This window comes from Hyla sarda, unplaced genomic scaffold (genome assembly GCF_029499605.1).
Source record: "Hyla sarda isolate aHylSar1 unplaced genomic scaffold, aHylSar1.hap1 scaffold_391, whole genome shotgun sequence".
In the NCBI taxonomy this organism is placed as follows: Eukaryota; Metazoa; Chordata; class Amphibia; order Anura; family Hylidae; genus Hyla; species Hyla sarda.
The window spans coordinates 232,885-247,210 of record NW_026610408.1 but is presented as its reverse complement, the minus strand read 5'-3'; the positions used below and the strand labels follow the sequence as shown (position 1 = coordinate 247,210).

Here is a 14,326-nt window from a genome sequence, read left to right as displayed (position 1 = left end):
TCAGTGAATGATAAAAACAAAATTTACCATCCATTGATGGATGGGAAATCCGCCATGAGGCATTTGTTTTTAGAAACTGCTGCTCACAACCAATGTTGCAATGGAGTGTCTCCATCTGCTGGTGGTATTGGAAAGGCATTAGTGCTATGACAGGGTCTGAAGAAGAAGAAGAAGAAGAAGAAGAAGAAGACGGAAAAAAATATATATAAAAAGAAAAAGAGAGAGAGAGAGACTGACTTAGTGAGCGAGTGAGTGAGAGAGTGAGAGTGAGTGAGAGTGAATGAGTGAGTGAGTGATTGAGTGAGTGAGTGAGTGAGTGAGTGAGAACAAATGAGTTAAAGCAAGTGAGTGAGAGAGATCGAATGAATGAAAGTCTGAATGACAGAAAGAAAAAAGGATGAAGAAAGAAGCATGAAGAAAAAAAAATGTATATGGAGTTGCTGACATGAGTGCAATCTACAAAGCCGTTGAGGCTGATCCTCATGGGAGGATTAGTGCACCAGGACCCTTAACACTTTTAAAATGCCATTCAATGCCACGGGCTAGATGTAAACTGCAGATGACCATGTTGTGGTAGTTACCATGGATACCCAAGTGATGTGTGAGCTAACACATAGGCCCAACAGATTCCAAGAAGGCCAGAATCACCAGCGGCACCACCATCGATTGTCAGGTCACCCGGATTCAGCAAATACCAGAGTCCAAAATGATGCAGGTTTATACTGTTAATTTTCAGTTTATCGTTACAGTTGGTGTTATTCCATGTCGGAAGGGACGCAGCTACAGCCAGTGGGGTAACTAGAGACAGGCAGGCAGCTATGTGCAACAAAGGTAGGCGTGTTGTTTTCATATGCAGATCTGAAATATTGTCTTATATGCAAGAGGAGGAGTGATGGGGGTTCAGGCAAAAGCCAGGCTATGGATTGCATTGCTAAATGCTCCATCAGAGTGCAATGGTCGCCTGTCCTTTTTTTAAGTGATGATGTGGGTTTAGCCTGTGCTGTATGTATGTATGGGTGGCTGACTGCCACCCACCCAGAAAGTGTATGGGAGGCTGGTTGGCTGCCAGCCTTCCTTCCATTCCTATGAGTAATGTGAGTGCTCATGAAGGGGACATGGTTGGGTCCACCCCTTTCCCGGTTATCCCCTTTAGGCCTTTTGGCTTAGATCAAGTGTAAAAAAAGAAAGGATCTTGCGACAGATCGCATCCTGAGGCACGTTTTTTTTTGTGTGAATACTTGCACTTGGGTGACTTGTGAGCACATACTGATACATACGTTCCCTATCTGGGGACCATAAATTAAATGGATTTTTGAGAAAGGGAGCTGATTTGGAAGCTTGCTTCTGTCGCCCTATGCATTGACCCGATGTGGCAGTATCTTCGGGTAGTGAACAGTGCACCACCCCATTCCAGTGTTAAACAAGAAAGATTCTCATTTAATCCTCCGTGGGTGAGAATTTGAGTTTGAGAATTGGAGACCAAAATGATGAGTTGCACTGACTGGTTTATGAACGTCTATTCATTTAGCGTTTTAATGACCATGTTTGCACACTGATTGGTGTAAAAAAATAAAATAAAACTAAATAATAATAATCTAGCACACCTGTGCAGGTTTGACATGACATGACAGGTAGCTGTCTTGTGGGTGGTGCTGAATCCTGTTAAATGACATGAGGGTCTCATGCCTATACACAAGGGTGTGTCATTGCTGTTGCTTGACCATGCATTGGTTTCTGTGGTCAGTGAATGATAAAAACAAAATTTACCATCCATTGATGGATGGGAAATCCGCCATGAGGCATTTGTTTTTAGAAACTGCTGCTCACAACCAATGTTGCAATGGAGTGTCTCCATCTGCTGGTGGTATTGGAAAGGCATTAGTGCTATGACAGGGTCTGAAGAAGAAGAAGAAGAAGAAGAAGAAGAAGACGGAAAAAAATATATATAAAAAGAAAAAGAGAGAGAGAGAGAGAGACTGACTTAGTGAGCGAGTGAGTGAGAGAGTGAGAGTGAGTGAGAGTGAATGAGTGAGTGAGTGATTGAGTGAGTGAGTGAGTGAGTGAGAACAAATGAGTTAAAGCAAGTGAGTGAGAGAGATCGAATGAATGAAAGTCTGAATGACAGAAAGAAAAAAGGATGAAGAAAGAAGCATGAAGAAAAAAAAATGTATATGGAGTTGCTGACATGAGTGCAATCTACAAAGCCGTTGAGGCTGATCCTCATGGGAGGATTATTGCACCAGGACCCTTAGCACTTTTAAAATGCCATTCAATGCCACGGGCTAGATGTAAACTGCAGATGACCATGTTGTGGTAGTTACCATGGATACCCAAGTGATGTGTGAGCTAACACATAGGCCCAACAGATTCCAAGAAGGCCAGAATCACCAGCGGCACCACCATCGATTGTCAGGTCACCCGGATTCAGCAAATACCAGAGTCCAAAATGATGCAGGTTTATACTGTTAATTTTCAGTTTATCGTTACAGTTGGTGTTATTCCATGTCGGAAGGGACGCAGCTACAGCCAGTGGGGTAACTAGAGACAGGCAGGCAGCTATGTGCAACAAAGGTAGGCGTGTTGTTTTCATATGCAGATCTGAAATATTGTCTTATATGCAAGAGGAGGAGTGATGGGGGTTCAGGCAAAAGCCAGGCTATGGATTGCATTGCTAAATGCTCCATCAGAGTGCAATGGTCGCCTGTCCTTTTTTTAAGTGATGATGTGGGTTTAGCCTGTGCTGTATGTATGTATGGGTGGCTGACTGCCACCCACCCAGAAAGTGTATGGGAGGCTGGTTGGCTGCCAGCCTTCCTTCCATTCCTATGAGTAATGTGAGTGCTCATGAAGGGGACATGGTTGGGTCCACCCCTTTCCCGGTTATCCCCTCTAGGCCTTTTGGCTTAGATCAAGTGTAAAAAAAGAAAGGATCTTGCGACAGATCGCATCCTGAGGCACGTTTTTTTTTGTGTGAATACTTGCACTTGGGTGACTTGTGAGCACATACTGATACATACGTTCCCTATCTGGGGACCATAAATTAAATGGATTTTTGAGAAAGGGAGCTGATTTGGAAGCTTGCTTCTGTCGCCCTATGCATTGACCCGATGTGGCAGTATCTTCGGGTAGTGAACAGTGCACCACCCCATTCCAGTGTTAAACAAGAAAGATTCTCATTTAATCCTCCGTGGGTGAGAATTTGAGTTTGAGAATTGGAGACCAAAATGATGAGTTGCACTGACTGGTTTATGAACGTCTATTCATTTAGCGTTTTAATGACCATGTTTGCACACTGATTGGTGTAAAAAAATAAAATAAAACTAAATAATAATAATCTAGCACACCTGTGCAGGTTTGACATGACATGACAGGTAGCTGTCTTGTGGGTGGTGCTGAATCCTGTTAAATGACATGAGGGTCTCATGCCTATACACAAGGGTGTGTCATTGCTGTTGCTTGACCATGCATTGGTTTCTGTGGTCAGTGAATGATAAAAACAAAATTTACCATCCATTGATGGATGGGAAATCCGCCATGAGGCATTTGTTTTTAGAAACTGCTGCTCACAACCAATGTTGCAATGGAGTGTCTCCATCTGCTGGTGGTATTGGAAAGGCATTAGTGCTATGACAGGGTCTGAAGAAGAAGAAGAAGAAGACGGAAAAAAATATATATAAAAAGAAAAAGAGAGAGAGAGAGAGAGACTGACTTAGTGAGCGAGTGAGTGAGAGAGTGAGAGTGAGTGAGAGTGAATGAGTGAGTGAGTGATTGAGTGAGTGAGTGAGAACAAATGAGTTAAAGCAAGTGAGTGAGAGAGATCGAATGAATGAAAGTCTGAATGACAGAAAGAAAAAAGGATGAAGAAAGAAGCATGAAGAAAAAAAAATGTATATGGAGTTGCTGACATGAGTGCAATCTACAAAGCCGTTGAGGCTGATCCTCATGGGAGGATTATTGCACCAGGACCCTTAGCACTTTTAAAATGCCATTCAATGCCACGGGCTAGATGTAAACTGCAGATGACCATGTTGTGGTAGTTACCATGGATACCCAAGTGATGTGTGAGCTAACACATAGGCCCAACAGATTCCAAGAAGGCCAGAATCACCAGCGGCACCACCATCGATTGTCAGGTCACCCGGATTCAGCAAATACCAGAGTCCAAAATGATGCAGGTTTATACTGTTAATTTTCAGTTTATCGTTACAGTTGGTGTTATTCCATGTCGGAAGGGACGCAGCTACAGCCAGTGGGGTAACTAGAGACAGGCAGGCAGCTATGTGCAACAAAGGTAGGCGTGTTGTTTTCATATGCAGATCTGAAATATTGTCTTATATGCAAGAGGAGGAGTGATGGGGGTTCAGGCAAAAGCCAGGCTATGGATTGCATTGCTAAATGCTCCATCAGAGTGCAATGGTCGCCTGTCCTTTTTTTAAGTGATGATGTGGGTTTAGCCTGTGCTGTATGTATGTATGGGTGGCTGACTGCCACCCACCCAGAAAGTGTATGGGAGGCTGGTTGGCTGCCAGCCTTCCTTCCATTCCTATGAGTAATGTGAGTGCTCATGAAGGGGACATGGTTGGGTCCACCCCTTTCCCGGTTATCCCTTCTAGGCCTTTTGGCTTAGATCAAGTGTAAAAAAAGAAAGGATCTTGCGACAGATCGCATCCTGAGGCACGTTTTTTTTTGTGTGAATACTTGCACTTGGGTGACTTGTGAGCACATACTGATACATACGTTCCCTATCTGGGGACCATAAATTAAATGGATTTTTGAGAAAGGGAGCTGATTTGGAAGCTTGCTTCTGTCGCCCTATGCATTGACCCGATGTGGCAGTATCTTCGGGTAGTGAACAGTGCACCACCCCATTCCAGTGTTAAACAAGAAAGATTCTCATTTAATCCTCCGTGGGTGAGAATTTGAGTTTGAGAATTGGAGACCAAAATGATGAGTTGCACTGACTGGTTTATGAACGTCTATTCATTTAGCGTTTTAATGACCATGTTTGCACACTGATTGGTGTAAAAAAATAAAATAAAACTAAATAATAATAATCTAGCACACCTGTGCAGGTTTGACATGACATGACAGGTAGCTGTCTTGTGGGTGGTGCTGAATCCTGTTAAATGACATGAGGGTCTCATGCCTATACACAAGGGTGTGTCATTGCTGTTGCTTGACCATGCATTGGTTTCTGTGGTCAGTGAATGATAAAAACAAAATTTACCATCCATTGATGGATGGGAAATCCGCCATGAGGCATTTGTTTTTAGAAACTGCTGCTCACAACCAATGTTGCAATGGAGTGTCTCCATCTGCTGGTGGTATTGGAAAGGCATTAGTGCTATGACAGGGTCTGAAGAAGAAGAAGAAGAAGAAGAAGAAGACGGAAAAAAATATATATAAAAAGAAAAAGAGAGAGAGAGAGAGAGACTGACTTAGTGAGCGAGTGAGTGAGAGAGTGAGAGTGAGTGAGAGTGAATGAGTGAGTGAGTGATTGAGTGAGTGAGTGAGTGAGTGAGAACAAATGAGTTAAAGCAAGTGAGTGAGAGAGATCGAATGAATGAAAGTCTGAATGACAGAAAGAAAAAAGGATGAAGAAAGAAGCATGAAGAAAAAAAAATGTATATGGAGTTGCTGACATGAGTGCAATCTACAAAGCCGTTGAGGCTGATCCTCATGGGAGGATTATTGCACCAGGACCCTTAGCACTTTTAAAATGCCATTCAATGCCACGGGCTAGATGTAAACTGCAGATGACCATGTTGTGGTAGTTACCATGGATACCCAAGTGATGTGTGAGCTAACACATAGGCCCAACAGATTCCAAGAAGGCCAGAATCACCAGCGGCACCACCATCGATTGTCAGGTCACCCGGATTCAGCAAATACCAGAGTCCAAAATGATGCAGGTTTATACTGTTAATTTTCAGTTTATCGTTACAGTTGGTGTTATTCCATGTCGGAAGGGACGCAGCTACAGCCAGTGGGGTAACTAGAGACAGGCAGGCAGCTATGTGCAACAAAGGTAGGCGTGTTGTTTTCATATGCAGATCTGAAATATTGTCTTATATGCAAGAGGAGGAGTGATGGGGGTTCAGGCAAAAGCCAGGCTATGGATTGCATTGCTAAATGCTCCATCAGAGTGCAATGGTCGCCTGTCCTTTTTTTAAGTGATGATGTGGGTTTAGCCTGTGCTGTATGTATGTATGGGTGGCTGACTGCCACCCACCCAGAAAGTGTATGGGAGGCTGGTTGGCTGCCAGCCTTCCTTCCATTCCTATGAGTAATGTGAGTGCTCATGAAGGGGACATGGTTGGGTCCACCCCTTTCCCGGTTATCCCCTCTAGGCCTTTTGGCTTAGATCAAGTAGTGTAAAAAAAGAAAGGATCTTGCGACAGATCGCATCCTGAGGCACGTTTTTTTTTGTGTGAATACTTGCACTTGGGTGACTTGTGAGCACATACTGATACATACGTTCCCTATCTGGGGACCATAAATTAAATGGATTTTTGAGAAAGGGAGCTGATTTGGAAGCTTGCTTCTGTCGCCCTATGCATTGACCCGATGTGGCAGTATCTTCGGGTAGTGAACAGTGCACCACCCCATTCCAGTGTTAAACAAGAAAGATTCTCATTTAATCCTCCGTGGGTGAGAATTTGAGTTTGAGAATTGGAGACCAAAATGATGAGTTGCACTGACTGGTTTATGAACGTCTATTCATTTAGCGTTTTAATGACCATGTTTGCACACTGATTGGTGTAAAAAAATAAAATAAAACTAAATAATAATAATCTAGCACACCTGTGCAGGTTTGACATGACATGACAGGTAGCTGTCTTGTGGGTGGTGCTGAATCCTGTTAAATGACATGAGGGTCTCATGCCTATACACAAGGGTGTGTCATTGCTGTTGCTTGACCATGCATTGGTTTCTGTGGTCAGTGAATGATAAAAACAAAATTTACCATCCATTGATGGATGGGAAATCCGCCATGAGGCATTTGTTTTTAGAAACTGCTGCTCACAACCAATGTTGCAATGGAGTGTCTCCATCTGCTGGTGGTATTGGAAAGGCATTAGTGCTATGACAGGGTCTGAAGAAGAAGAAGAAGAAGAAGAAGAAGAAGAAGACGGAAAAAAATATATATAAAAAGAAAAAGAGAGAGAGAGAGAGAGACTGACTTAGTGAGCGAGTGAGTGAGAGAGTGAGAGTGAGTGAGAGTGAATGAGTGAGTGAGTGATTGAGTGAGTGAGTGAGTGAGTGAGAACAAATGAGTTAAAGCAAGTGAGTGAGAGAGATCGAATGAATGAAAGTCTGAATGACAGAAAGAAAAAAGGATGAAGAAAGAAGCATGAAGAAAAAAAAATGTATATGGAGTTGCTGACATGAGTGCAATCTACAAAGCCGTTGAGGCTGATCCTCATGGGAGGATTATTGCACCAGGACCCTTAGCACTTTTAAAATGCCATTCAATGCCACGGGCTAGATGTAAACTGCAGATGACCATGTTGTGGTAGTTACCATGGATACCCAAGTGATGTGTGAGCTAACACATAGGCCCAACAGATTCCAAGAAGGCCAGAATCACCAGCGGCACCACCATCGATTGTCAGGTCACCCGGATTCAGCAAATACCAGAGTCCAAAATGATGCAGGTTTATACTGTTAATTTTCAGTTTATCGTTACAGTTGGTGTTATTCCATGTCGGAAGGGACGCAGCTACAGCCAGTGGGGTAACTAGAGACAGGCAGGCAGCTATGTGCAACAAAGGTAGGCGTGTTGTTTTCATATGCAGATCTGAAATATTGTCTTATATGCAAGAGGAGGAGTGATGGGGGTTCAGGCAAAAGCCAGGCTATGGATTGCATTGCTAAATGCTCCATCAGAGTGCAATGGTCGCCTGTCCTTTTTTTAAGTGATGATGTGGGTTTAGCCTGTGCTGTATGTATGTATGGGTGGCTGACTGCCACCCACCCAGAAAGTGTATGGGAGGCTGGTTGGCTGCCAGCCTTCCTTCCATTCCTATGAGTAATGTGAGTGCTCATGAAGGGGACATGGTTGGGTCCACCCCTTTCCCGGTTATCCCCTCTAGGCCTTTTGGCTTAGATCAAGTGTAAAAAAAGAAAGGATCTTGCGACAGATCGCATCCTGAGGCACGTTTTTTTTTGTGTGAATACTTGCACTTGGGTGACTTGTGAGCACATACTGATACATACGTTCCCTATCTGGGGACCATAAATTAAATGGATTTTTGAGAAAGGGAGCTGATTTGGAAGCTTGCTTCTGTCGCCCTATGCATTGACCCGATGTGGCAGTATCTTCGGGTAGTGAACAGTGCACCACCCCATTCCAGTGTTAAACAAGAAAGATTCTCATTTAATCCTCCGTGGGTGAGAATTTGAGTTTGAGAATTGGAGACCAAAATGATGAGTTGCACTGACTGGTTTATGAACGTCTATTCATTTAGCGTTTTAATGACCATGTTTGCACACTGATTGGTGTAAAAAAATAAAATAAAACTAAATAATAATAATCTAGCACACCTGTGCAGGTTTGACATGACATGACAGGTAGCTGTCTTGTGGGTGGTGCTGAATCCTGTTAAATGACATGAGGGTCTCATGCCTATACACAAGGGTGTGTCATTGCTGTTGCTTGACCATGCATTGGTTTCTGTGGTCAGTGAATGATAAAAACAAAATTTACCATCCATTGATGGATGGGAAATCCGCCATGAGGCATTTGTTTTTAGAAACTGCTGCTCACAACCAATGTTGCAATGGAGTGTCTCCATCTGCTGGTGGTATTGGAAAGGCATTAGTGCTATGACAGGGTCTGAAGAAGAAGAAGAAGAAGAAGAAGAAGAAGACGGAAAAAAATATATATAAAAAGAAAAAGAGAGAGAGAGAGAGAGACTGACTTAGTGAGCGAGTGAGTGAGAGAGTGAGAGTGAGTGAGAGTGAATGAGTGAGTGAGTGATTGAGTGAGTGAGTGAGTGAGTGAGAACAAATGAGTTAAAGCAAGTGAGTGAGAGAGATCGAATGAATGAAAGTCTGAATGACAGAAAGAAAAAAGGATGAAGAAAGAAGCATGAAGAAAAAAAAATGTATATGGAGTTGCTGACATGAGTGCAATCTACAAAGCCGTTGAGGCTGATCCTCATGGGAGGATTATTGCACCAGGACCCTTAGCACTTTTAAAATGCCATTCAATGCCACGGGCTAGATGTAAACTGCAGATGACCATGTTGTGGTAGTTACCATGGATACCCAAGTGATGTGTGAGCTAACACATAGGCCCAACAGATTCCAAGAAGGCCAGAATCACCAGCGGCACCACCATCGATTGTCAGGTCACCCGGATTCAGCAAATACCAGAGTCCAAAATGATGCAGGTTTATACTGTTAATTTTCAGTTTATCGTTACAGTTGGTGTTATTCCATGTCGGAAGGGACGCAGCTACAGCCAGTGGGGTAACTAGAGACAGGCAGGCAGCTATGTGCAACAAAGGTAGGCGTGTTGTTTTCATATGCAGATCTGAAATATTGTCTTATATGCAAGAGGAGGAGTGATGGGGGTTCAGGCAAAAGCCAGGCTATGGATTGCATTGCTAAATGCTCCATCAGAGTGCAATGGTCGCCTGTCCTTTTTTTAAGTGATGATGTGGGTTTAGCCTGTGCTGTATGTATGTATGGGTGGCTGACTGCCACCCACCCAGAAAGTGTATGGGAGGCTGGTTGGCTGCCAGCCTTCCTTCCATTCCTATGAGTAATGTGAGTGCTCATGAAGGGGACATGGTTGGGTCCACCCCTTTCCCGGTTATCCCCTCTAGGCCTTTTGGCTTAGATCAAGTGTAAAAAAAGAAAGGATCTTGCGACAGATCGCATCCTGAGGCACGTTTTTTTTTGTGTGAATACTTGCACTTGGGTGACTTGTGAGCACATACTGATACATACGTTCCCTATCTGGGGACCATAAATTAAATGGATTTTTGAGAAAGGGAGCTGATTTGGAAGCTTGCTTCTGTCGCCCTATGCATTGACCCGATGTGGCAGTATCTTCGGGTAGTGAACAGTGCACCACCCCATTCCAGTGTTAAACAAGAAAGATTCTCATTTAATCCTCCGTGGGTGAGAATTTGAGTTTGAGAATTGGAGACCAAAATGATGAGTTGCACTGACTGGTTTATGAACGTCTATTCATTTAGCGTTTTAATGACCATGTTTGCACACTGATTGGTGTAAAAAAATAAAATAAAACTAAATAATAATAATCTAGCACACCTGTGCAGGTTTGACATGACATGACAGGTAGCTGTCTTGTGGGTGGTGCTGAATCCTGTTAAATGACATGAGGGTCTCATTGACATGAGGGTCTCATGCCTATACACAAGGGTGTGTCATTGCTGTTGCTTGACCATGCATTGGTTTCTGTGGTCAGTGAATGATAAAAACAAAATTTACCATCCATTGATGGATGGGAAATCCGCCATGAGGCATTTGTTTTTAGAAACTGCTGCTCACAACCAATGTTGCAATGGAGTGTCTCCATCTGCTGGTGGTATTGGAAAGGCATTAGTGCTATGACAGGGTCTGAAGAAGAAGAAGAAGAAGAAGAAGAAGAAGACGGAAAAAAATATATATAAAAAGAAAGAGAGAGAGAGAGAGAGACTGACTTAGTGAGCGAGTGAGTGAGAGAGTGAGAGTGAGTGAGAGTGAATGAGTGAGTGAGTGATTGAGTGAGTGAGTGAGTGAGTGAGAACAAATGAGTTAAAGCAAGTGAGTGAGAGAGATCGAATGAATGAAAGTCTGAATGACAGAAAGAAAAAAGGATGAAGAAAGAAGCATGAAGAAAAAAAAATGTATATGGAGTTGCTGACATGAGTGCAATCTACAAAGCCGTTGAGGCTGATCCTCATGGGAGGATTATTGCACCAGGACCCTTAGCACTTTTAAAATGCCATTCAATGCCACGGGCTAGATGTAAACTGCAGATGACCATGTTGTGGTAGTTACCATGGATACCCAAGTGATGTGTGAGCTAACACATAGGCCCAACAGATTCCAAGAAGGCCAGAATCACCAGCGGCACCACCATCGATTGTCAGGTCACCCGGATTCAGCAAATACCAGAGTCCAAAATGATGCAGGTTTATACTGTTAATTTTCAGTTTATCGTTACAGTTGGTGTTATTCCATGTCGGAAGGGACGCAGCTACAGCCAGTGGGGTAACTAGAGACAGGCAGGCAGCTATGTGCAACAAAGGTAGGCGTGTTGTTTTCATATGCAGATCTGAAATATTGTCTTATATGCAAGAGGAGGAGTGATGGGGGTTCAGGCAAAAGCCAGGCTATGGATTGCATTGCTAAATGCTCCATCAGAGTGCAATGGTCGCCTGTCCTTTTTTTAAGTGATGATGTGGGTTTAGCCTGTGCTGTATGTATGTATGGGTGGCTGACTGCCACCCACCCAGAAAGTGTATGGGAGGCTGGTTGGCTGCCAGCCTTCCTTCCATTCCTATGAGTAATGTGAGTGCTCATGAAGGGGACATGGTTGGGTCCACCCCTTTCCCGGTTATCCCCTCTAGGCCTTTTGGCTTAGATCAAGTGTAAAAAAAGAAAGGATCTTGCGACAGATCGCATCCTGAGGCACGTTTTTTTTTGTGTGAATACTTGCACTTGGGTGACTTGTGAGCACATACTGATACATACGTTCCCTATCTGGGGACCATAAATTAAATGGATTTTTGAGAAAGGGAGCTGATTTGGAAGCTTGCTTCTGTCGCCCTATGCATTGACCCGATGTGGCAGTATCTTCGGGTAGTGAACAGTGCACCACCCCATTCCAGTGTTAAACAAGAAAGATTCTCATTTAATCCTCCGTGGGTGAGAATTTGAGTTTGAGAATTGGAGACCAAAATGATGAGTTGCACTGACTGGTTTATGAACGTCTATTCATTTAGCGTTTTAATGACCATGTTTGCACACTGATTGGTGTAAAAAAATAAAATAAAACTAAATAATAATAATCTAGCACACCTGTGCAGGTTTGACATGACATGACAGGTAGCTGTCTTGTGGGTGGTGCTGAATCCTGTTAAATGACATGAGGGTCTCATGCCTATACACAAGGGTGTGTCATTGCTGTTGCTTGACCATGCATTGGTTTCTGTGGTCAGTGAATGATAAAAACAAAATTTACCATCCATTGATGGATGGGAAATCCGCCATGAGGCATTTGTTTTTAGAAACTGCTGCTCACAACCAATGTTGCAATGGAGTGTCTCCATCTGCTGGTGGTATTGGAAAGGCATTAGTGCTATGACAGGGTCTGAAGAAGAAGAAGAAGAAGAAGAAGAAGAAGACGGAAAAAAATATATATAAAAAGAAAAAGAGAGAGAGAGAGAGAGACTGACTTAGTGAGCGAGTGAGTGAGAGAGTGAGAGTGAGTGAGAGTGAATGAGTGAGTGAGTGATTGAGTGAGTGAGTGAGTGAGTGAGAACAAATGAGTTAAAGCAAGTGAGTGAGAGAGATCGAATGAATGAAAGTCTGAATGACAGAAAGAAAAAAGGATGAAGAAAGAAGCATGAAGAAAAAAAAATGTATATGGAGTTGCTGACATGAGTGCAATCTACAAAGCCGTTGAGGCTGATCCTCATGGGAGGATTATTGCACCAGGACCCTTAGCACTTTTAAAATGCCATTCAATGCCACGGGCTAGATGTAAACTGCAGATGACCATGTTGTGGTAGTTACCATGGATACCCAAGTGATGTGTGAGCTAACACATAGGCCCAACAGATTCCAAGAAGGCCAGAATCACCAGCGGCACCACCATCGATTGTCAGGTCACCCGGATTCAGCAAATACCAGAGTCCAAAATGATGCAGGTTTATACTGTTAATTTTCAGTTTATCGTTACAGTTGGTGTTATTCCATGTCGGAAGGGACGCAGCTACAGCCAGTGGGGTAACTAGAGACAGGCAGGCAGCTATGTGCAACAAAGGTAGGCGTGTTGTTTTCATATGCAGATCTGAAATATTGTCTTATATGCAAGAGGAGGAGTGATGGGGGTTCAGGCAAAAGCCAGGCTATGGATTGCATTGCTAAATGCTCCATCAGAGTGCAATGGTCGCCTGTCCTTTTTTTAAGTGATGATGTGGGTTTAGCCTGTGCTGTATGTATGTATGGGTGGCTGACTGCCACCCACCCAGAAAGTGTATGGGAGGCTGGTTGGCTGCCAGCCTTCCTTCCATTCCTATGAGTAATGTGAGTGCTCATGAAGGGGACATGGTTGGGTCCACCCCTTTCCCGGTTATCCCCTCTAGGCCTTTTGGCTTAGATCAAGTGTAAAAAAAGAAAGGATCTTGCGACAGATCGCATCCTGAGGCACGTTTTTTTTTGTGTGAATACTTGCACTTGGGTGACTTGTGAGCACATACTGATACATACGTTCCCTATCTGGGGACCATAAATTAAATGGATTTTTGAGAAAGGGAGCTGATTTGGAAGCTTGCTTCTGTCGCCCTATGCATTGACCCGATGTGGCAGTATCTTCGGGTAGTGAACAGTGCACCACCCCATTCCAGTGTTAAACAAGAAAGATTCTCATTTAATCCTCCGTGGGTGAGAATTTGAGTTTGAGAATTGGAGACCAAAATGATGAGTTGCACTGACTGGTTTATGAACGTCTATTCATTTAGCGTTTTAATGACCATGTTTGCACACTGATTGGTGTAAAAAAATAAAATAAAACTAAATAATAATAATCTAGCACACCTGTGCAGGTTTGACATGACATGACAGGTAGCTGTCTTGTGGGTGGTGCTGAATCCTGTTAAATGACATGAGGGTCTCATGCCTATACACAAGGGTGTGTCATTGCTGTTGCTTGACCATGCATTGGTTTCTGTGGTCAGTGAATGATAAAAACAAAATTTACCATCCATTGATGGATGGGAAATCCGCCATGAGGCATTTGTTTTTAGAAACTGCTGCTCACAACCAATGTTGCAATGGAGTGTCTCCATCTGCTGGTGGTATTGGAAAGGCATTAGTGCTATGACAGGGTCTGAAGAAGAAGAAGAAGAAGAAGAAGAAGAAGAAGAGAAAAAAATATATATAAAAAGAAAAAGAGAGAGAGAGAGAGAGACTGACTTAGTGAGCGAGTGAGTGAGAGAGTGAGAGTGAGTGAGAGTGAATGAGTGAGTGAGTGATTGAGTGAGTGAGTGAGTGAGTGAGAACAAATGAGTTAAAGCAAGTGAGTGAGAGAGATCGAATGAATGAAAGTCTGAATGACAGAAAGAAAAAAGGATGAAGAAAG

The 14,326-nt window shown here is 43.3% G+C and overlaps 8 pseudogenes; all 8 read left to right on the top strand.

The window, feature by feature from the left end:
- Positions 1-1,142: 1,142 nt before the first annotated feature.
- On the top strand, positions 1,143-1,406 carry LOC130332933 (U2 spliceosomal RNA; annotated as a pseudogene).
- Positions 1,407-2,882: 1,476 nt separating this feature from the next.
- On the top strand, positions 2,883-3,146 carry LOC130332877 (U2 spliceosomal RNA; annotated as a pseudogene).
- A 1,456-nt stretch (positions 3,147-4,602) lies between these two features.
- Positions 4,603-4,866, top strand: LOC130332802 (U2 spliceosomal RNA; annotated as a pseudogene).
- Positions 4,867-6,339: 1,473 nt separating this feature from the next.
- On the top strand, positions 6,340-6,606 carry LOC130332932 (U2 spliceosomal RNA; annotated as a pseudogene).
- Positions 6,607-8,085: 1,479 nt separating this feature from the next.
- On the top strand, positions 8,086-8,349 carry LOC130332876 (U2 spliceosomal RNA; annotated as a pseudogene).
- A 1,476-nt stretch (positions 8,350-9,825) lies between these two features.
- Positions 9,826-10,089, top strand: LOC130332875 (U2 spliceosomal RNA; annotated as a pseudogene).
- Positions 10,090-11,580: 1,491 nt separating this feature from the next.
- LOC130332874 (U2 spliceosomal RNA) lies at positions 11,581-11,844 on the top strand (annotated as a pseudogene).
- Positions 11,845-13,320: 1,476 nt separating this feature from the next.
- Positions 13,321-13,584, top strand: LOC130332873 (U2 spliceosomal RNA; annotated as a pseudogene).
- Positions 13,585-14,326: the final 742 nt, after the last annotated feature.